The sequence below is a fragment of the Helianthus annuus genome, chromosome 2 (assembly GCF_002127325.2).
Source record: "Helianthus annuus cultivar XRQ/B chromosome 2, HanXRQr2.0-SUNRISE, whole genome shotgun sequence".
Classification (NCBI taxonomy): Eukaryota; Viridiplantae; Streptophyta; class Magnoliopsida; order Asterales; family Asteraceae; genus Helianthus; species Helianthus annuus.
In genome coordinates this window covers 72,201,513-72,223,678 of record NC_035434.2, presented here as the reverse complement: position 1 = coordinate 72,223,678, position 22,166 = coordinate 72,201,513, and the positions used below count along the sequence as shown (strand labels likewise).

The window sequence follows — 22,166 nt, the reverse complement described above, 5'->3', positions numbered from 1 at the left end:
ACAGCGTAACGGGTCATCTAGGGGTGTTAAATGGGTCATGTAATGTTTGCGGATCGGCATGTCGAACTCAAAAAGTTTGACACGAACCCTAACACTAACACGACCCGTTTACCCGAATTTAATTTTTATTGTATATTAATACTCTAAAATTAAAAATTATATATATATGGTGGGATTTGGCTACAAAGTTCATTTTTCCTACAAAGTGTACAAAGTAATAAAACACCACAATTTCAGCCATAAAACACACTCAAAAACCAAAAATAACATAGTCAAGATTACTAAAACACAATATCCAAACCCTAACGCTCCATAAAAATTTCAAACACACCATCGTAGAAATATGAATATAAAACACAACATGATAATAATCATAAAACACAATAATATTAGTCATTCGAAAATCAAAGCCTTATCATTCAAAACACAACACAAAACCCACAAATATGGCATTTTAGTAATCTTCACTTTGTTGTTTGTGGGGTTTGAGTGTGTTTTATGGCTGAAATTGTGGTGTTTTATAACTTTGTACACTTTATAGGAAAAATAAACTTTGTAGCCAACTCCCACCCTATATATATATATATATATATATATATATATATATATATATATATATATATATATATAAGGAAGGGTTTAAATGATAATGCTAAATATCGCGAGAACCATGAGAACGAATGAAAAAACCGCAAAAACTTGGTCAAAAACATTTCAAATTCAAAATATCTTTTTATACTTATCATTATAGTGGGAACGCCCGCACGTTGCCGTGGGTACTTATATTCAGTTGGTGCACGTTATGTTCGATGACCACCTCTTTGAGGTTGCATATTGGTATCCATATTGTTAAAGTTTCCAGGTTGATTCTTCCTAACGTATCTTGCCATAGCCTCTTTCACATGCATAAAAGGTTTTTAATCAAATAGAAAGACTATATAAGTTTATAAATAAAAATAATAGTGTAAGTAATATATTATATGTTTAAAATAAGTATAACATAATTTTCTAAATCCTTGAGAATATGCTCACCCTTTTTATTTCTTTTAACCATGTATTTAGCATTACCTTAGTTGTTCAACCGATCAATATGGGTTGAGCATTTCGGCACTCTTACTGAATGGTACCGTACCGAGTAAAATTTGGTACCAACTATTTGCCATTTTCGGGGATCAAGACTTTGGGTCACTACGGTACGTTACCGGTATGACTTCTACGTTGGAATACCATACCGTACCTAGCATTTTTCGATACCGGTGCTCACATTTGACAAATTTTGAGTACCGATATTGATCTCATACTTAATATTCAATATTCATCAGTAACCAAACCAATACCACTTGTTCAACTGCGTTAAAATTCAATTAATAGGTTTAAAAGTTAAAATGGCTAATTTTTTTGTAAACCAATATCACATTATCGCCAAAGGCCACTGCAAAAGGTAACATGATCAGATATTAATAGAACGTATACTACTAACTAATGTGACTAAATTAAGCCAAAAGCATTACACAACTAACAGTTAGCCCATTACATAACCGCCAGCTATATCTAGACTACAATAATACACCCATACAATCTATATTAAAGCTGAACCATAATTCCCACGTAAGCCCATACGATTTTGAATAGACAAGTAGCTAAGAACTTTAATCTCCTCCATCAGACTTGATAGCGTAACTTGTCTCCTATTAAATACCATGTCATTCTGCCTTCTCCCACTTATCAAGTCCAGTTCCAACACTAATATTAGCAAGAACTGCCATTAGTCCATCTAATTCCATTACCTCTTCCGTAGAACGTGGCCTTCTTATCCAATGCAACTTAAGAATTGTACCCCATTCTCTCTAAACCCAATGCTGCCATCTAGGGTTCCAAACACAAGGGCGAAATGGTTTGTTTTATCAGAACCAGCAGAAGAAGCTGGAAGCATCTGTAACCGGAGAAATTTAGTCACATGTGCCCCCACATGAAACTCGACCAGTGAAAGTAGTTTCTGTGCTTTCCAGCTTTCCAACGCTTTTGGTGCATAATAAAATATTTGGTAGTTACAAAACAGGTAAATATATTTAGCCGAAACACTTTATAAAACAACTAAAAGAGAGCATACAATACAAGAAGAAGTGCTAACCTGCACATTCTTTTGGTCATCGGAAACCATCAGGCTAAGAGTGCTCCCGTCAATCAGAAACTCTGTTGCAAAGCAGTCCAGGAACGCCAAAATCCTTAGCAAGTAAAGTCAACTGTGATCCGTTTGCTTTCCAACTTAAGAAATAAATGCTTTTGTGAATATCTCCAATCAGAATAAAATTCTTGACCGAAAAAGAAAACCAACATCAAATCAAGTAAAAATAAATAAACTGATTGAGATCAAAATGCAAGTAAAAGATGATGACTCACAATATTTAAGTTGACTACATAAAGTGGTGGGGCATAGAAAAAAGCAACATCGTTCAACTCAGCACCGGTCCACTTGTGTAGGATAACTTTTGGGTCTGAAGCAACTAATAGATAACCTTGAATAGAAGCTAATGCTGATATGGCACCTTTCATTTCCTTTGAGTAGACCTCGGTGACCTAACAAAAGACGAAAACATTAAATGAACGAATTATAATGCCAAATATACAATTTTGACCTAGATACTAAAGAAAAGGTTGATTCAGGAGGTCGAATGGGTACATTAAAATTTATAAAAACTGAAAATAATATTAAATCCTAAAATAGATAACAATAATCAAGTTACCTTTGCCGGTGAATTCTCAGTGCTATTTTCAACTGAGAACAAAAGAACACGTCCTCTTGCAGCTACATCTTCCCCTTGCACATAGGCAGTCCCAATTGCCAACAGAGTTTCATTCTCTCTTTTTGTTGTATTCTACCTCATTCCAAAACAATTAAAAACAACAATAATAAGTACAATAAATACATATAAATAATGACTGAAATGAAAGCAACTTACAGATAATGTAACCACTGACAGTTAACGCATTCTCAGAAGTTTGTATGTGAATAGTTCCTTTTGTTTGCCATGGCCCACCAGAACTCTCTGGTTCCAAAATTCTAACCTCGAATTCTTCAACAATATAAGTACCATAAAGATTTAAATTATCATGCTCAATTTGGTGGCCAGATTCTTGATCAACCAGAGTTGATAGCACTTGATTTATAGGCTTTGAGACCTGCAAAGAGCCAATATGAAAACTGGAATTATTTGGTTCATATTTTATACTATTAATATTTGTCCTAATGTAATTATGAAAGTTTGACATAGAACACATTATATTAATGGTCAACCAAAGAATCTATTATTATTGTTATTGTCCTCTGATTGTTCATGGTTTTCTTCCATAACCTCGATATTATCCTCCATCCATCGACTGTATCCCCTGCTCTCGCTTTCGTTTTCAGAATGATTCTCCACGACCTCCTCGTTAAGCCTTTCCCCGCCTCGGCTCTGTCTTTCAAGATACTGCAACCGCATTCGCAAATCGTCAAACTCCCTTTCCATCAAAAACAATCTCTCTTTCAATATCAAGTTCTCTTCCTCAACCGCATTCTCTCTTGTTGTTGTATTCTACCGTTGAAGAGCAGTTGGCTTTTGTATGATCCTGCAGTCAATTAAAACTTCCATATGTAAATATTACAAGGCTCGTTATCGCGTCTTCTATTACCAAGGGAGACTTACAGGTTATTACTTAGCTCGCCAAATACACCAATACGCCACCAATACACCAATACGCCAAAAACAGCAAAGTAAAATCATGTCAGTTGAATATAAATAAGCATCTAGTCAAAGCTACTTAATGATATTTGATCAAGCTATATGAAAACTACGACCTACAAGTGGCCATACATTTGCTTGATTTAATAATAAAACTACCAAAACGGGTGGATTTAGCGGGTTGGGTAGCAATGAAAACTGAAAAACTGGCACAACTCTAGTTGCCTTTCTTGCGAAAAAATAATTTACAAAAGTTGTACCATTTCAATAGTAATACAACTTTCTGTACTATTAAGCCCATACCCACAAACCAAACAGTCCCTAATCCTTCAAAAACAAATATTTTACCAGCGCTCGGGATATTAAGAATGTCATGACAGCTGGAAGGTATTTGGTTCTAAGTATATTAGCGGTAGCATGTAAAGCCAATGCAGTCCCTTGTCTGCCCATCCATCCAACCAGAATCTATGTTTCCCTCACCAATACCACCATCACGATAAAGAGAGAATAAAGTTGCTAAAGATTCCTGAAAAAAAATCATTAATCTGTAAGTAAGATAACAATTCTAAGATGTTTAAAAGTCACCAAATCCTCTGATATGAATATTTAAGGTAGCAAAATGGGCTGACTCAGTAATAAACCCATTTGACCAGTTTCAAAGTGAGCACATGCTTTTATTTGACCCATTGGAGATGAAAACAAAACCCAAATCAACCCATTTACAAGTACCACCTTTAAAAATATTTTAATCACCTCTAATGTATCTGGGTACTCATCTAATAAAGCAGCTAGTGCGTCAGCAGCAGCTATTCGAACATTATAATTAACATGTGACATAGCCCTGAAGAGTCCAGAATAATCGGTCCCAATTTTGTGGTCGTAACATTCGCACATGTCCTCTGCCACTGACTGGAATATCCAATAAGCATTACATACAAGAATGGTCAATAGGTCTTTATATAGTAAAGTAGAACCATGATTAATAGACAAAAATTAATGTTTTAATTTGATTAAAATGTATGTATTTTTATGATGGCAATCTTGATCCATCCAACCTGTTTTAAGCCAACTATTTTACTCAACTGACCCGTTTGAGGAAAAACATAACCCGAATGGATCCATTTATTCATAAACGGGTCAAAATTTCCTGCTTTAGCTCATATGATAAACTTACAAGAAAGCCGAGTTTATCATCCAGCTAGTTCACAAAAGCCCCCACATCTTCTATTTGCAGATAAATCGCATTGTTGACCTCTCATATTAACGAATTCACGAATTCCCTTGAGTCTCAACATCCTCCTTTATCTAAAAATTACATAAAATGTCAATATTCAAACATGATTTCTCATCTACTAAACTAAAAGTTGAAAATCAAGACAATTTATCAAAAAACTTACCGCAAGCAAGCAAATGAGATGACCGGTTTTTGATTTCACCAATCATACTATTCCGTACATTATTCACATCTAACGCATCACATACCCTATGTTTGTTGAGCCAAATTGGTAACTATGGTTTTGTGAAAATACAAACTGAACCGGCCAATTTTCATGGTTTGATGGTTCGGTTTTGAGGTTTTATACAAAAAAAAACTATTTTTCTTACAAAAGCAACTGTCTTTGTGCACCCTTCATGCCTCAACAGTTTATCAGCAAGACCAATTCTGCTTACAAGAGTCTACAACAACAATCATACAAATCAAAGCCCAATATTCTTTTAGGAACACAATATATTATCACCACATTTCTCCATCATCCATCAATTAAATTCATTAGAACAACTTTTTTAATAAATAAACAAACAAACAATCATCATGATGTCAGAATCTAGAACAACAGAAATACACAATCCAGCTACCTAACAACTACAAACCCAAATAAATTTCTCAAATGAAAAAAAGTTAGAAACAAACCACAGAAGCAACTTTAGAGTTAAAAAATCCACACATGAAAGTTAAACCCTAGATCTGCAGCTTTAGAACAACAAAAATCAGATTCAAGAACTAAAGCGCATGACCTAATAAAATCAAAAGAAGGTCGTCGGACATACCTCTGTTTGTCGGGACCTACCTCAACCACCATCTACACCTGGGAACTCGTCTTTATTTCCACCGATCTGCTTGAGTTCTACCACCGGAACCCTAGACTACAAAACAACAAATGTATCTTGAATTCTTATAAACCCTTGTTGCAACAACTAAAACATATGAAAGCCAGAACAGAAAATGAAAGAGTACACCTGATGCTTGTATGCGATATCTAGGGCTTCGACAACAATCCTACACAGATCATACAAAGAAAAAAACATCAAAATAATATAAATGTAAATAATAAAGTGTCATCAAGGATGGATGATTGTGTACAGCGAAACCCTAATCATACCCTAAATTAATCAAATAAAAAATATTAGAATGAAGAATCATAATACAATGAAAGTATAAATTTCACAAAAGGAAAGCACCTAAAGATATCTTCGGATTGCATAGGGTTTCTGAGATTTGAAATCGGATTGCGATGAGGAAATGGAAACACTATCTACATATTCACAAACACAAAATACACTTAGAAATCAGGATCGAAAGATAAATCTGACTGGATTACACCAATATCCCCTAGAAATCGAAAGACCCAATGATGTTCCAATTGTTGTTAGGAGCAAAAGTGATACCATTTAGATTGTTATTGTAATCGGAAGTGGTACCTGGTTTGTTTAACCATTCGAGAAGAGAATGATGATTCATGATGAAGGGGAAGGAAAGTTAGGGTTTACAAAAGAATGGTGATTTAATATCGATGACCGATGATGAAAGAACGAACGATGGAGGCGAAGGAGATTAGGGTTTCTGAAACATAGGGTGAAAGGATGATGGATTCTTACATGATTTATACTCCGGGTCATATTTGCGGGTATGGTTATTTCTATTCGGATCCCGTGCAGAAATAACATGTTTCCCACATTTTCCCGCCAAAAACCTATTGAGGTTGCACCACAAATTGACACGTGTCCCACACTTTGTTCATATATTATATATATAGATTATAATATAATAATAAACCCTAATATTCCTAGTGACACTAAAACATCATACATATATATAAAGATGACTTGGACGAAAAGGCGGTGGTGGAGAATATTAAAGAAAGTTGCACGCAAACTTGGAGACAGCCATAATATTTTGGGGGAATAATTCGAACATCAGAGGCGACATCGACATCACGGACGAAAAGATATCAGGGACGAATTGAAGGGAGTGGCTGCCATCTTGAATATTTTTAGAGGTTCGCAAATTTTAAGGAGAAGGAAAGCCGATTGGTTTGAGGGTTCAAGCCACGATCAAGATTCAATCCCGGGTTTGCAAATAATTAATTTATTAGTTTGATATACTTTATGTTATTCGAACTCATAATTATGAATTGTTTGTTATTTGAGATTAGCTTCTTGTTCTTGACTATGATATTCGGCTAGACTTCTTTAACTACCTAGGCATGACAATGGTTTAATAAAAGTTTGGATTTTTATTCGTTAATAATGAGGTTTATGGGTTTTTCTTGTATTGTAAACGATTATAGAATTTTGATTTGGTGTATATGTGTGCTTGATATTGTTTGATCGTTGTTTATTGCTTCGTATGATCCTGGGTGACGGTTAGGGTTTTTGATTTAGGTGAGTGTCTATATCACGTTATAAATCTCTAATCCTGGTGAAAATTTAGTAAGTAACCTTAGAAGTAATATTCGGTAATTTTATAAAATCAAGTGTTCTACTAATCTTGTCGCTATAAGGCTCGAGGTTGTTAATAGGTCTTGGTTTGGTATATAGCTAGGTTTAGGTTTTGTAAGAAATCGGTCTAGTTCCCTAACCATTCTCTTGTCTATTAAACCAAGTTGAAACCCATAGTTGCCTTAGACTTTCGCGGTGTAAGGTAGATTGTCACATTAAGGCGCTTTCAAGAAGTTAGAGGACTGTAAGGAAATCTAACAACCGGTAATCGTAACAGCCTAGGTAGTGCCACAAGAATCGCCTCGAGAAGGGTTGAGGGGCTTGTTTGGTGTCTTAATAGGTTTAGTATCCAAAGATCCCGGTTCCATACCACATTACTTTCGAATAGAAACCCATTCCAAGTTAAGCTTGCGTCTAGCCTAGGTAGTATTCATCGCCACTGGTTTAAGTCTTCATCCGAGTTCGTGTTTAGTTAACTTAGCTAATCTAGTTTAGTCGTTATTTGCATTATTTAGGATTTTTAGAAACCCCCCCCCCCAATCAATAAACAATTAGTTAAGTCGTGTCAGTCGTAGTCTAAATAGAGTTTTAGCGTAATCATTAGAGTCTCGTGGGTTCGATACTCGGACTTACTTTAGCTATACTACATTGATTAGTACACTTGCCGGTTGTGTGGTTTTAGTTTTAGATCGAGTCTAAGTTTATAAATTTAAAGCTTAAAGTGTCTAATTTAGGGTTAATTTTAGTTGTTTTTATTTAACCACTTTTAGCACATCAAGTTTTTGGCGCCGTTGCCGGGGACTCTTTGGCAATTGCGTTGATTACTTTATTTGGACTTAATTGACATCATACGTGCTACTAGCTTTTGTATATTGAGTCGTAGGAGTCTAATTGTCTGTGTCTTTTATTTTTGTTGAGTCTAGTAAATATGTGTGAAATTTGTGGAGGACCTCATTTTACTGTTAATTGCCCACAATATGAGGGGTCCTCTGCACAATGTTATGTTAACCCTTTTATGCAGTCACAGCCATATTTTTCACAGGGGTATTCTTTGCATTATTATGATAATCAGCCATATTACGATGATCCGTATCAGCAGCCACAGTATAACGAGGGTCAGTATTATGATCAATATTCTGGTAGCAACTTTGATGGGGTTGATGATGCTGCTTGGGGTAGTCTAAGTAGGATGGAAGAGATGTTCGCTCAGATGATGGCGAGAGATCAGGTTACCCAGAAAACCCTAGCTGAAATTGAGCAGATAAATAAAAATCAAGAGCTTTATATTAAAAATCAACAATATGCACTCTTAGATTTTCAGCGACAAGTAGGTGATATAGCTAAACAGTTACAAGAATACCCTCCTGGTCAGTTTTCGGGTAACACTCACACAAACCCGGCTAACCATTCAACTAAGGCTATCACTACCTGTAGTGGAAAGAGTTTAGGAGAGGTAGTTAGAGAGAGTGTCGAAGTAGAAGAAGAGATAGAAAAGGAGAAAGTGCAGCCAGAGAAGCCGACGACCGGTTATACATATGATGCAGAGGGAAACTATCTTGGTTTCATGAATATTCTAGGTGAGTTGTTCCCAACTTTTCCAGAACCAAGAAAGTCGCCACCATATACGGATTACAATGATGAGTCAGATGAGGAGATCATTCCAGAAACGGAGACGAAAATGGAAGCTGAAGTCCTACCTCCGGTTCCACAGGTTCCAATTATTAATTACTGGAGTGACTCTGATGATAAAATAGACGAAGAAGAATGGGTGGCGTATCAGAGGTTGTTAGTGAAGAAAGAAGTAATTGGAGAAGAAGTGGAATTGGGGGATTCCACTGGTTGGATGTTTGATGAAGTGGAAAAATAAAAAGTCATGGAGGAGGAAGTGGATTTAGGAGACTCCCTTGGGTTAATGTTTGGTGCATAGGAAGAAATTGAAGAGGTTGAAATTAAGTCGTTCGGGGAGGATGAGTTTTTAGAGTTAGAATTAGATGGTTTACCGGTCTATGAAGAGGTAGGAGTGTTGGATCCTGATGGGGACATAGCATACTTTGATGCCCTACTTGAAGGTGAACTGACAGAGGTAATCAAACCTACCTCAGATGAAAAGACTAAGTGTGGGGATCATCCTGCGAGAGTGGTGGATGAAGAAGAGCACAACAGCTGGCCCCCGGTGTTAGTAATAAGTGAAACTAAAAAATCAACAAAACCACGGGAGAGGGCAAAGAAAAGAAAGAGAAAGGATTTAAACCGGAAGAGGATCGAAGGTTGGGGCGAGATGGAAAAGAAGAAGACATTACAATTCACGCACGATCAGTCTTCTCGCTACATGTCATGCATTCGGTTTCTTCCTGGTAAGTATAAATTCTGGTGGTCTGAGCCGTTTCAAATTTTTAAAATATTTTATTATTTGACTATTAAATTTTTAACTATTTTGGAGGATTGGGTGGAATTAAACGGGTTAGATAGGGTCCAAGTCAAGGAAAAACCTCCTGATTAAATATAAGTGTGGGGAGGTTTTGTAGAGTTTGTATAGAGTCGTAGTTTTTGTATAATGAGTCTTTGCTAGTAGTTTTGAGTCAGTCTTTTGTTTAGAGTCGGTATTGCTTTGGTGTTTGCTTGTTTTTGTTTATGCAGGTTTGAATATGTACCACCCGTACTCAATCTCCATTCGGGTGATTTTGGAGCTGCTTTTCAAATTTCAAGACACTTATCAGGCATGTCAGTCAATGTCAAAGCCGATCACGAACGAAATGCTGTACGATCGAGCTGGATTGGACGAGAGTTTCGGAGCATACGCGTTGTTATTAATCAGCTAAGTCCTTTCCATTTATGCCCTTTGTCTTTTATTTCTTATTTATTTTTAGTTTTTGAATCGGTTTCCATCCTACATTGAGGGCAATGTAGAGTTTAAGTGTGGGGATGAGAAACTATTGTTTAGTGTCATTAATATAGTTAGTCGAGTCATAAAAAGTCGAAAAATACAAAAAAATTAAAAAATTTTCAAAAATCCGAAAAAATAAATAAAAAAATTAAAAAAATGTCTTTTGAAATAAGAAGTTTGCAAATTAAAAAACAGAAAATGATAGAAAAGTTGGATTTTTGTTTGGGTTCAAATAATAATAATATGAGAAAATAACTGAGCTTGTGTCTAGTTTGGGATGTGTGGGTAGGCTCGATTCGGTTCTAGGTTCCTTTGATCTTAAAATTACCTAATTGTCGGTCTACTAGTCGGTTCTCATCTAGGGAAAGTGGGGAGATTGAAACCGCCGATAATAGTATAAGGGATGCCGTTAAAAGCTAAGATCGTTAGAGTTTTTGTCATATCTCGTTGAAAAAAAAAATAAAAAGAGCTAGAAACTGAATGAAAGTAGCCATTTCTATGTAGTCTGGGTTGGGTATAGTGACTTTACAACCGGAATACAGCTAGGGTGTGTGAAATCGACCTTGCAAAGAAAATAAAAAGTACCAAAGCCTAAGTAATCCGAGTTGGGGATAGCGACTCTACAACCGGAATGCCTCTGGGTTAGAGAAAGCAACGTCTACGCTCGAAAAGAAAAAAAAATGATGAAAAAGTGATGAGAAAAAAAATTGGAAAGAATAGATTTGATTCTAAACTCTCTTGATCTTAGTATAAAACGGTTAGGAAATAACCCAGTGGTTGTTCCTTTTGTCGTATAAGCTTGAGGGGGGATTAGGTGGACTTGCGATTCTTAGTGTGAGACCCTAGGTAGATTGACCATAATTGAACTAAAATTGCATGATACGGGCTTGGAACCAGGTTTGGGTTTAAGAGGACAAAAATACTTGCAATCGCGCTAACACAAGTTTCAGTTTTAATAAGTAAATTAAGCTTTTGTCCCGATTGATTATTTCGACTATGATTCCGTTATGCATAATTCTTTTTCGGGGACGAAAAAAGGTTAAGTGTTGGGATATTTGATGTGGGGTAAAATACACATATTTGTCCGGTGTAGATTGTATAATTTTTGTATAGGTTTTATTTGTTTTTATTTAGTTTTAGTATTATATTATATTATTTTGTGTTGTGTCAGGTCCTGGTGCAAATGGAGTGAAAAACGAGTAATAAAAAATGACCAGCCAGTTGGGCAGAGTAGAACGCCAATGACTGAATTAAAATTATCGCTATTTTCTTTTAGTAGGTCGAGACCGCTATATCTATATTATTAGTGTGAGGCCATATGTTATAATGCATATATATTTATGATTGTTGGTAAAAGAAATAAGAAGGAAGCTGTTCCCAAGTGGGTTACAGCGGGCCCCCAAAGATTTAAAATAGAGATATGGCTACAGTTGGGCCGTAAAACATCATCAGCCTATTAGAAAACGTAAAAGGGATACAGGCCAGATGTTTAATGAATATGGATGTTGGCATGTGAATCAATTAAGTGAATAACGTTTTATATTATAATATAATAAAATAAACCCTAATATTCCTAGTGCTACTAAAACATCATGCATATATATAAAGATGACTTGTGGACGAAAAGGCAGTGGTGGAGAATATTAAAGAAAGTTGCACGCAAACTTGGAGGCAGCCATAATATTTTGGGGGAATAATTCAAACATCAGAGGCGACATCCACATCACGGACGAAAAGATATTAGGGACGAAAAGATACTAGGGACTTATTGAAGGGAGTGGCTGCCATCTTGAATATTTTTAGAGGTTCGCAAATTTTAAGGAGAAGGAAAGCCGATTGGTTCGAGGGTTCAAGCCACGATCAAGATTCAATTCCGGGTTTGCAAATAATTAATTTATTAGTTTGATATACTTTATGTTATTCGAACTTATAATTATGAATTGTTTGTTATTTGTGATTTGCTTCTTGTTCTTGACTATGATATTCGGCTAGACTTCTTTAACTACCTAGGCATGACAATGGTTTAATAAAAGTTTGGATTTTTATTTGTTAATATTGAGGTTTATGGGTTTTTCTTGTATTGTAAACGATTATGGAATTTTGATTTGGTGTATATGCGTGCTTGATATTGTTTGATCGCTGTTTATTGCTTCGTATGATCCTGGGTGACGGTCTATATCACATAATAGGGTTGTTCTAGGGTTTTTGATTTAGGTGAGTGTCTATATCACGTTATAAATCTCTAATCCTTTTAAGGCGAAAATTTAGTAAGTTACCTTAGAAGTAATATTCGGTAATTTTATAAAATCAAGTGTTCTCCTAATCTTGTCGCTGTAAGGCTCGAGGTTGTTAATAGATCTTGGTTTGGTAGATAGCTAGGTTTAGGTTTTGTAAGAAACCGGTCTAGTTCCCTAACCAATCTCTTGTCTATTAAACCAGGTTGAAACCCATAGTTGCCTTAGACTTTCGCGCTATAAGGTAGATTGTCACATTAAGGCACTTTCAAAAAGTTAGAGGACTGTAAGGAAATCTAACAACCGGTAATCGTAACAGCCTAAGTAGTGCCACAAGAATCGCCTCGAGAAGGGTTGAGGGGCTTGTTTGGTGTCTTAATAGGTTTAGTATCCAAAGACCCCGGTTCCATACCACATTACTTTCGAATAGAAACCCATTCCAAGTTAAGCTTGCGTCTAGCCTAGGTAGTCTTCATCGCCACTGGTTCAAGTCTTCGTCCGAGTTCGTGTTTAGTTAATTTAGCTAATCTAGTTTAGTCGTTATTTGCATTATTTAGGATTTTTAGAAACTCCCCCCCCCCAATCAATAAACAATTAGTTAAGTCGTGTCAGTCGTAGTCTAAATAGAGTCTTAGCGTAATCATTAGAGTCTCGTGGGTTCGATACTCGGACTTACTTTAGCTATACTACATTGATCGGTACACTTGCCGGTTGTGTGGTTTTAGTTTTAGATCGAGTCTAAGTTTATAAATTTAAAGCTTATAGTGTCTAATTTAGGGTTAATTTTAGTTGTTTTTATTAAACCACTTTTAGCACATCAACTTTCGAGTAAGTCAGGCACTTTCCGACGTAGAGAGCGATATCCCTCTTCATGCCCGGCCACCAATTCTTATAGCGAAGGTCCTAGTACATTTTATCGGTACCGGGATGAATACAATACCCGAGATTTGTGGGCTTCGTCCATCAAAATCTGTCACAAATCGGTCCGCTTAGGGATCCAGATTCGATCCAGATAATGGAATATCCCATTTGACTTATTAACAAGATAGGCTCCATCGTGGTGGATTCTTTCCTTCTTCAAAGTGCGTTCGGTAAAACACGCATGCTGGGCTTCGCGAATAAGGGTTTCGAGATGTTGCTGGGCTAGAACATTACGGGCGCTATGCAAATAGCTTCGTCAGCTTAGAGCATCGGTAACGACATTGGCTTTGCCTGGGTGGTAACGAATCTCACAGTCGTAATCGTTAAGAAGTTCTACCCATCAGCGTTGACGCATATTAAGTTCTTTCTGGTCAAAGATGTGTTGTAGGCTCCTATGATCGGTGAAGATCGTACACTTGGTACCATACAGGTAGTGTCGCCAAATCTTTAACGCAGAAACAACTACGCCTAGCTCGAGGTCATGGGTATTATAGTTCTTCTCGTAGATCTTGAGCTGACGAGATGCGTAGGCGATAACCTTGTCTAGTTGCATGAGAACACAATCAAGACCAAGGTTTGAGGCATCGCAATAGACAATAAAGTCGTCGTCTCCGTCAGGTAAAGTGAGAATAGGAGCATTACAAAGCATACGCTTGAGAGTTTGGAAAGCAGACTCTTGTTCAGTCCCCCAAACAAAAGGCTTGTCTTTATGCGTGAGGGCGGTAAGCGGCACAGCGATTTTAGAGAATTCTTCGATAAATCGACGATAATAGCCCGCTAGTCCGAGAAAAGAATGGACTTCTGACGGGTTCTTTGGCGTAACCCAACTCTTAACTGCTTCAATCTTCGTTGGATCGACATGAATACCTTGACTATTGACAATATGACCGAGGAATTAAACCTCCTCCAGCCAAAATTCGCACTTGGAGAACTTGGCATAGAGTCGATTCCCTTGGAGTAGCTCGAGAACCAAACGTAGATGTTGCGCGTGTTCGGCTTTCGACTTGGAATTGATAAGGATATCATCGATGAACACGTTGACGAAGCGGTCAAGAAATGGTTTACACACCGGATTCATCAGATCCATGAAAACCGCATGTGCGTTAGTTAAACCAAAAGGCATAACAACGAACTTATAGTGGCCGTATCGAGTGCGAAAAGCGGTTTTAGGTATATCCTCCTCTTGAATGCGTAGTTGGTGATAGCCTGAGCGTAGATCGATCTTTGAGAAACACGTAGCACCTTGTAACTGGTCAAACAAATCATCAATTCGAGGCAGCGGATAGCGATTCTTGATTGTCAGCTTGTTCAATTCCAGATAGTCGATGCACATCCTGAACGACCCATCCTTCTTTTTGACGAAAAGGACTGGTGCGCCCCATGGAGAGGTGCTCGGGCGAATGAAGCCTTTATCAAGTAATTTCTGGAGCTAACTCGAGAGTTCACGCATTTCGGATGGGGCGAGTCGATAGGGAGCTCTAGCAATAGGGTTTGCTCCAGGAATGAGGTCGATACGAAAGTCGATATCACGACTTGGCGGAAGACCAGGAAGATCATCAGGAAACACATTAGGAAATTCACAAACCACAGGAACGTCTTTCACTTTTGTCTTCCCTTTTTTTTCCTTCTCCGCGACTACAATGTTGGCCAAGAAAGCTCTGTATTCCTTGCGGAGATACTTGCTAGCTTGGACACACGACATAAGCTTGAGACCTTTTGAAGGAGTTTCACCATAAACACACAATATATTACCGTTAGCGAGCGCGAAACGAATCATCTTATCGAAGCACACAACTTCAGCATGGTTTTCACGAAGAAAGTCCATGCCTACTATGATGTCAAAACTTCCGAGCTGCATTGGAATAAGATAAATCGAAAAGATGTGATTGTTGAGTTCAAGAGTACAATCACGAAGAACAGAATTAACGACGACGGTTCTTCCGGTGGCGACTTCGACATCGAATGTCGAGGGGAGATGGGAGCGCTTACGATTAAGGAGCTTCTCGAATTCAAATGACACAAAACAGTTATCGGCTCCAGTATTAAACAAACACGAAGCATAAATACCGTTCACGAGAAACGTACCATTAACCACATTGTTGTCGGCTTGGGCGTGGCGCGTGTTGATGTAGAAAGTTCTGGCGCGGGCGGCTTGTTGCTGTTGCTTTTGAGGCTGTTGCTGCTCCTGTTCCTGTTGCTGAGGCTGCTGCTGCTGGGGCTCTTGTTTCACAACCCTGTTCGGGCACATGTTCGCAAAGTGGTTGGGATCACCACATGCGAAGCAGACTCCGGCGTTGATCGCGGGTGCCTGAGCCGCTTGTTGGCCTTGAGGAGCTGGAAATAGAGCTTAATGAGCAATGGCTTGAGCTGGTGCTTGGAGAGGACCAGTACGGCAGTTTGCGGTGAAGTGGCCGTAAATATTGCAGTGCACGCAAAAAGGCAGGCGATACCCACTGGGTGATGATAAGTACAGGTTGGGCAAGCAGTGTGAGGACCTGTATATGCACGCGTTGCAGGCGGTGCATAGGTAACCGGTGCTGGTGCTAATCGGTGCTGGGGTTGCTGCTGAGCCGGTACGACTTGGAGTGGAGCAGTAGTGGTTGTGACAGCATAGTTCTTGTTGCTGGAGCTGCTGTTGTTGTTCTTCCTCTTGCGGCGAGAGGACTTCGATGACTGCGATGCGGTGGCGGTGTCGGTGGTTGGTGCGGTGGTAGCTTGGTGCAGGTTCTTCGAAGCTTTATCCCAAAAACCAGCTTTTACTCGCTTGTCGTTGATTTCAACGGCAAGTAAGTTTCTTAGATTGTTGTTGGCTTTGAAGCTTGCACAAAATCTGCAACACAATCCGGCAGAGCGCGGATGTACTTCTTGATTGTTATCTCAGTAGTATTCACTTGATCGGGGCAGATGATACTGAGCTGCTTGAAGCGAGCAGTCAAAGCAGCGTTGTCACCATATTTCTTCTTGATGTGCCAGAATTCATCCTCCAGCTTTTGGAGCTCATGGAGAGGGCAGAACTCTTCGATCATAACGTTCTTCAACTCGTCCCATGACAGACCATAGGCTGCATCGTTTCCGCGCTTGTTCCTCTCGGGCGTCCACCAGTCTAGTGCGCGGGACTGGAAAACGCCGGTAGCATTCAGAGTGCGTAGATTGTCAGGACATCCACTCTGGCGCAAGGTGACTTCGATCGAGTCGAACCATTGAAACAACGCCGTAGGGCCATCTTCGCCAGTGAACTCTTTCGGTCTGCATGCCTTGAACTGTTTGAAGCTGAAAGCAGCTGCAGGAGTAGCTTTGGGAGTCTCGATCCTGGATTCTTCGGACGATTTGCTCAAAGTCTCGTATAGCTCACTCACGATCTTAGGAACAACCTTTGCTACTTGTTTAGTGACGAGAGCAGCAAGGCGTTTGTCTCTATGTTCTTGACGAGTAACTCGTGGGTGACAGGGTCCAGATGATGGTCCAGATGATGACATTGTCTGCAACAGACATCGTCATAGGTCTCGGACACAACATAGTCGAATCTCTCCTCACACGTCTGATAATACTAAAGCTCAGGAACACGTATAATCATGTAACCACGTAGGCACATAATCACAGATTCACATAAGCACAGAAGCACCTAAGGCACATAAACACAGAAGCACATACGCATGTAATCACAAGAGGCAGTCAGAATACAGAAACCTATCATACAAAGTCCGCGAGCGTTCGAGAAATAGCGTCCGCGATTAACATAACGAGTAGTATAGTATGATCGGATAACATAGCAAACAATATGGCATAAGGTCGTTCCACTAATGGTAGCGATTTGTTAACGTTTTGAGATAGATATGCAGTGCGAGTCGTGTGTGTCGATTAAAGCGATAGCGAAAGCGAATAAATCACCAAAAACCGTAACACGTAAACAGATAATCACATAAAATCTACAAAAAAATGACGATTTTTCAGAGTCGGCAGTAGCGAGCTCAGAATCGAAACACATAGAAATCGAGAAACAGATTGTTTATGGCTATATAGACGTTGACTAACCAAAGCGGTTTGACTATTCACAAGGACTCTTGGTACACACTTTGGCCTTCGGGACTGTGCTCTCGCCTCGAATCTGGGCGATCGGCACGCATCCGTCCAGTCATATCGTGACTTCAAGTCGATTGGAGTCCGTCGAGACTTTGGTGAGAGTTTGTAAAACAAAATGGGGCGGAATAAGTCGTCAAGGTTCGGGTTTCACCCCTGACTTTACAACTTTGTTCCTGTTTTGATAAAAATGGAGAAGAATTATGCGTCAAAGTAGGGATTTCACTCTTGATTCAACGCAAATTCTCGTGTCTATAGATAAAATGCCGGTTGAGCAAGCAGTTTAGTCTAGAGTTTGCGGTTTTCACACCTAATCTTGACCTAATCGCTCGTTCATTTTTGAAAATTAAAGTGCAGTAATTAGTGTAGCGTAGGCGAGAATAGCGAGAGATAGCAGTAAACTCGTACATCATCCCTACTGGATATGCACAAGTTGGTCTATCGGTACCTAACTATAGACTAGGTCATTTCTAAGACATCGACCCGGACTAGGTCGAGTCTTGCCTAATTCTATAGTTATGGCTTTGATACCAATCTGTCACACCCCAATCGATGGCGGAATCATCGGGGCACGGCACTGAGCGAAACAGATTGTCCAGAAGTTTCCATAATAACTATAATTACTAGTTATTTAAAGTAACATGTCCCATACCATGTCATAAAAGATAACATAATTATTACAGATAAGATCTAGTCAAATTGTTCTGTTCCGACAACTCAGATTTCAAAATACAGACAATTGTTTATTTGTTTCTAGACCTTTCCTAGCCTCGATTTCACAGCAAGCTAAGCATATAAGCATCCTAAGCACCTGTCACATACGTTAAAGTAAAAGTCAATACACATAGCGTAAAGGTGAGCATACAAGTTTAATAGACATAATAGAGTTCGAAATCGTTACGCATAACTAGCACGTACACAGTGTAAAATGAGGCATGTTAGTTATCGACATGAACCTATCGATACCAATGACTGCGGGTTGACTGCCCAAGGCAGTTCGTAATACGCACTCACCACTGTGAGCCATGTAACAAATTATCCTTAACAACCCCTGAGAACAGGTGCTGAGTCCAAAGAAATAGTACTATCGTTGCTAAGGCAGGTAGACAGCATTCCATGTGTAAACATAACAAACAAGCATTCATTAAGTCACGTATAACATGCGGTAATTGGTTAACAATTAAAGTATTGCGTAGTGTGTTCGATGTGATTTAGAATAAGTAACGTATGTAACACCCAAAAGTGCATAAATCAAAAAGGGATCGAGCATACTCACAGCGATGGATGGATTGAAGGGAGCGCTAGAGAGTAAAGTTAGCCTGATCAGAATGATAGCATAATGATAAGCAACGCGTAAAACGATGCAAAGTGTAAGTGGGTCGGACAGCAATCCGATCGGATGGCAATGCGATCGGGTGGCCGATTGGTCGAGTGACAATCCGCTCGGATGGTCATCCGATCGGGTGACCTTCCGAGTGGATTGTTACTTCCTTTGGGAAGGATGTGTTTGTGTATGATAGCTTGTCTTTTGAAGCTTTCGTTGTAGTACTTCGAAAACATTGAAATGTCTCTACCTTTCAGGTCAGTCGATTGGTCGGTAGTTCGATCGGACGACAATCCGATTGGCGATGCTTCTCAGGTTGAGAACAAGTTCACCGCAGGACGGTCACTCGATCGGATGGCAATCCGATCGGGTGGCAACCCTTGTGCATTGAACATGTTGAAAATTGTTTAAGTGTTGAGGTCAGTGCATAACATGGTCGAGTGACAATCCGTTCGGACGGTAGCTCGCTCGGACAGCACTTCGTTCGATGTCCAACCTCAAAAGTTTGAAAATGGAAATAAAAGTTAAATCTGGGGCCAAGGTGCAAGCCGATCGGGCGGCAACCCGATCGGGTGACAATCCGATCGGACAGTAGTCCGATCGGGCGACACTCCAACCTGGTCGACCTGATCGTCTTCTTCCTTGGTCATTTTGATGGTTTGTCATTATATCAAGATGATTTGATAACGTATTAGACAACAAAAACCTCGTCAAGACTTAGTAACCTGATCGGACAGGAATCACCCAAATCCGACCAGTTAATTGTTCGAGACGGCGTTCCATGTCTAACCCGAAATCAGTAATCTCGTGGATAGAATCCAGATCTTGAACCAACGCATCCACAAGAAAGAGTAGAAGATCAGAACAAGCTCTGATTCTATCGGTTTTGAGTGCATTGAGTGTAAAAGAGTTGAAAGAAAGTTGGAAAACCATCTTTCAATCCTTTTCACCATGAATATGTTTAGATCTATGAAAGATCTTTGTTTATTCATATGGAAATCGTTCAGATCTAAGTTGTTCTTGGTGGATTGAAGCCAAAACATGAAGTTCTCAAGAACACCATGATGACATCATCCTAGAACACCTCAAACCTAGTGATTTCACGGTTAAAAGTTAAGATTCAAAAGATAGAAAGGTGTAGGAGTGCGTGTAGATCAAGAAAGTACAAAATTTAGATGGAAAACTTACAAGAATAGCGAGAAATCTGAAGAAAAGTGGGCAAGAGCGCTGGTCGGACGAGAGGTGCAGAAATGGTAAGTTTGTGATGTTGACAGGGATATTTATAAGCTTACCATAAGTGGAAAGGGCTGGTCGATTGTCACACCCCTTTCTGCGGCGGAAGCACGAGGTGTGATCATGAAAGGTTCTCATTGCATACGAAAGGTACACATACTACATGCTCGTAAAAAAAATAACTTCAAATACCAAACATTTCATAATTTGAAATCATAAGTTAGAGTTTACATCGCGAGATAGCATAAAACATTGTCTTAAAAAGTTTACAACTTTATTTAAAGATAAGCATAAGCGACATCCACAAGCATGAGTAAAGCCGCGCGCACATCCACTTCTAGTTACCTGAAATACATGTGAGTTTTGGAAAAAAAAAACGTCAACATAATGTTGGTGTGAATTCATGCAGTTTTTGTATTGAACGTTTGTATACTTTGTATGAAAAACATGGTATGTATTTTGTTTAAATCACGTATTCATGTATAAATCAAATATTTCTATATGTATCAAGTGTTAATGGGTTGCAAAGCCATTAACATGTGACACGAAATAGGAAGTCACCAAACCATAGGCATTTTTCTGTAGTCGATTCATGACTGAGACACAAAAACACTACTTGGTTCTAGTTGTCACCAAGAGTGGGGCTGCCCTGAAACCCATTAGATCTAACCTTTTGTTCTGCGGTCTAAATATGTACACGATTAATGGTGCTTATGGTACCCTATTCGTGACACGATTTTCTCGTATCAATTCTTGGCACTAGTTTTCACCAAGAGTACTTCTCGTTTTAGTACACATCATACCATTTTGTAACTATTGAAGTATTTGTAACATCTATTTCACCCCCGTCATTATAAAACTGAAAACAGTTAAAAGAAAAAGGGGGAGCATAAACTCACAACTTTGCGTTCCTTGCGTCGTAAACTTCACCGGATTTGCTTATAGTGCGTCGTGACCTAAACGTGTTTTATTATCGTCAGTCACTAGACTTGTATCGTACAAGCACAAGTCACTATCTTTTGTATATGTGTTGTTGTGTTAAAAATATTTTATATTTTTAACTATGTATCTTACTTATATTATTTTCTCGAAATTAATATAAGTATTTTGTATTTTGCACCCGAGTTATGTATCTTGTATGTTGTATGTGTATCTTTGTGTTTTTACTTCTCAAGAGTATTTAGTATATTTTCAAGTGCTAATACACTAGCACGTATAATACATACTACATACACTTAGCACAAAGTTTGGTGATCAAATAATATATGTATTTTTCTCAAAAATATACATACTTAATACCAATTTTAGTCTTGAAGAAATCATCATTTCTTATCATAAAAATTAGGGAAACCTTGGTAAATTTTCTAGACACGTTTTTAGGGGATAAGTTTCTCGAAACTTATATTTTTCTAAGTGTCAAAATTCTATAAAAATTTTGACAGAGTTTCCCCTAAAAATGGAGGTTTCCCATGTTTTCAAAACATGTGTTTATTTTCTTTTTAAAAATCATCACCAATCAATTTCAACAACAATCATCAACAACATATACTAATTTCTCTATTTCATGAACTTGAAAATTTACAAAAATGTGTAGTAACTTACTAGTGTATTTAGTAAGTCTTGTTGCCTCTCAAAATGTGATTAGTTCTTTTAAAAACTTTATTTTTAAAGAGTTTGTACATTTACAACTTCTAGTCATATTTTCTAAAAGTATTTCTTTGTGAAATTTTCTTTTTTCACAAGTGTTTCTACACTTGTTTACCCACTAAAAATGTGTTAAGTTTATGTAAGATCCAAGTTTTAACAAAACTCATACTTTTCACATGGTTATTTCGAAAAACCACTCATGGATCTTTAGATCTACAAGATTATAACTTACTTTGATCTTTATTTTCCTAGAAAACACTTATTTGTTCAAGTTCATTGTTTATGTGTGGATGATTCCATCATCCTACACATCTCTAACTTTCACATCTTGCTAGTTCAAGTCTTTAAACATGATCTAGCAAGTCCATGTGATGAACCATATCATTTTTACTAGTAAACAATAA

The 22,166-nt window shown here is 38.3% G+C and overlaps 2 long non-coding RNA genes across 4 annotated transcripts; both read right to left on the bottom strand.

The window, feature by feature from the left end:
• Positions 1-1,306: 1,306 nt before the first annotated feature.
• On the bottom strand, positions 1,307-4,631 carry LOC110916287. The gene is made up of 7 exons (XR_004872634.1): positions 4,476-4,631; positions 3,687-4,248; positions 2,961-3,609; positions 2,745-2,876; positions 2,401-2,577; positions 2,132-2,265; positions 1,307-2,019 (listed from the first exon to the last, which is right to left on the bottom strand). It is a non-coding gene; the product is annotated as an uncharacterized LOC110916287 (long non-coding RNA).
• A 265-nt stretch (positions 4,632-4,896) lies between these two features.
• Positions 4,897-6,578, bottom strand: LOC110903970. 3 transcript variants are annotated; one of them, XR_004872632.1, is made up of 4 exons: positions 6,423-6,578; positions 6,183-6,256; positions 5,772-6,000; positions 4,897-5,027 (listed from the first exon to the last, which is right to left on the bottom strand). It is a non-coding gene; the product is annotated as an uncharacterized LOC110903970 (long non-coding RNA). The 3 variants fall into 3 exon arrangements; XR_004872631.1 differs by lacking the exon at positions 4,897-5,027 and adding an exon at positions 5,484-5,694; XR_004872633.1 differs by lacking the exon at positions 4,897-5,027 and adding an exon at positions 5,484-5,688.
• Between the last annotated feature and the right edge of the window lie 15,588 nt (positions 6,579-22,166).